Source organism: Glycine max, chromosome 17 (genome assembly GCF_000004515.6).
Source record: "Glycine max cultivar Williams 82 chromosome 17, Glycine_max_v4.0, whole genome shotgun sequence".
In the NCBI taxonomy this organism is placed as follows: domain Eukaryota; kingdom Viridiplantae; phylum Streptophyta; class Magnoliopsida; order Fabales; family Fabaceae; genus Glycine; species Glycine max.
In genome coordinates this window covers 23240729-23242468 of record NC_038253.2, presented here as the reverse complement: position 1 = coordinate 23242468, position 1740 = coordinate 23240729, and positions in this window count along the sequence as shown.

The following is a 1740-nucleotide window of genomic DNA, read 5'->3' as shown; positions in this document are numbered from 1 at the left end:
TAAAAATACCAGTCTCCCCAAACTGTCCAAACGGACAATTCAAGACTAAATACAATGACTAATGCAAACTGTCTACAAGAGTCATTGCATTCAGTCTCAAACAGGAATCTAAGGTTCTCTCAGCATGAACAATAGTTGTTTATATAGCAAATTACACTGATCACATACAAGAACATAGAAAAGGTAAAATTCAATTACAGACAAATATACACATCAGCAATTGTTTATGTAACTAATTTCAAATGCTGGGTTTCAAGGGTGCTTATGCTTTATTATTGTAGTTGGGTATATGAGTGTGTGTGTGTATCATGAGGGTCTGCGTGTATCATGAGGATGTGTGTAGTTGTCATGCTAGTAAAATTTGAGGGCAAACTAGTGATCAATGTTGTTTTGTGTGATTACAGATTATGGAAATCTATCCACTATTGCTTTAAGTCTGAAGGACCCTGTTAGTGTGAAGGAGAGGAGGGAACGTTTTCTGCAGGGTTTGGGCTTAGCTGATTCTACAAACCAACTATCTTGTGCCTAAAAGCAAGGATGAAATCCACACCTTATGACTTCCGTTGAGCTTCCTATGAGTGATTGGGAGGACAAATGGATTGATGTGTACTTCGACATAAGTTCAAAGTTGCTAGACATTTGCAATGCATTTAGCTCTGAGCTTTCACGTCTGAACCAGCGAAACCTTCCTCTTAAGTGTGCACTGCACAATTTAGACTGTTTATTTTTTGTTTTGCTCAGCGCAAATAGATAATATATGTGCGAGAGCCAAAGGGCATGAAGATGAAGACAATCTCTGGATATTGTGTTTTGGTAAAAGACATATCAGTTTCGAAAGCAGCTAAAATTCTCACAAAGTTTGTCTCTTCTGACAATGGTACTTCTCATGTCATCAATGCATATCTCCATTGAGCTTCTGCATCTTTCAACGAGCTGAAGCAGCTCCACAAGGAGCATGGATCATCTCACTCTCAAAAGAAGCACAAAAGGCACACAACATAGTATGGTAATGATAGTGGGAAGGTAGTGGGAAATTCTACTCAAAGTGTTGATATTAACAAGGAGCTCAGCCTTGGGCAAGTGGAATTTGATCAGTTCAAAAGGCAACAAAGTGGCAGTGGGAATGCTGATGGTGAAAATTTTAGTCAACAACTTGAATGGGTTCAAAGCGGTTGATGCCTCTGTGAGCAGAGACATGCAGCTAGTTCACTAATTATGCAGTAGCCTAACTCTGGTAGGTTTTGGGGGGGGGGGGGTGAAACTTCTTCAAAATCTTTATCATTGATAATTTTGATCTTGAATCTTTGTTATTGATCATTTTTATCTTTAATCTCTGCTGTTAATAATTATTTTTTATCTTGATACTCTAAATCTTTAGTTTTCGAAGATTATAATATTATTTTAAAACATTATTTCGATAATCAGTCAAAATAATATGAGCATTAACAAAGAGTTAATCTCATTATAATGTGAATATTTCTGTCATGAAAAAGATTACTCCTACGAAAGAAATTCTTATTTGGAAGAATTCTTCTGACATCTTCATCCCGGGAAGGATACATGCACTCTGATAAACACACGAGAAAAGGAAATGTTTTTTATTTGGAAGAATTTCTTGTCTGCATTTAGTGTACCCAAACTGGCGTAAATCTGAGTCAAATATTTTTAACAAGAATAAATAATGCATATACTGATGTTGTAAAAGGTTTTATATTATTATTCAGTTAAAAATTATCATAT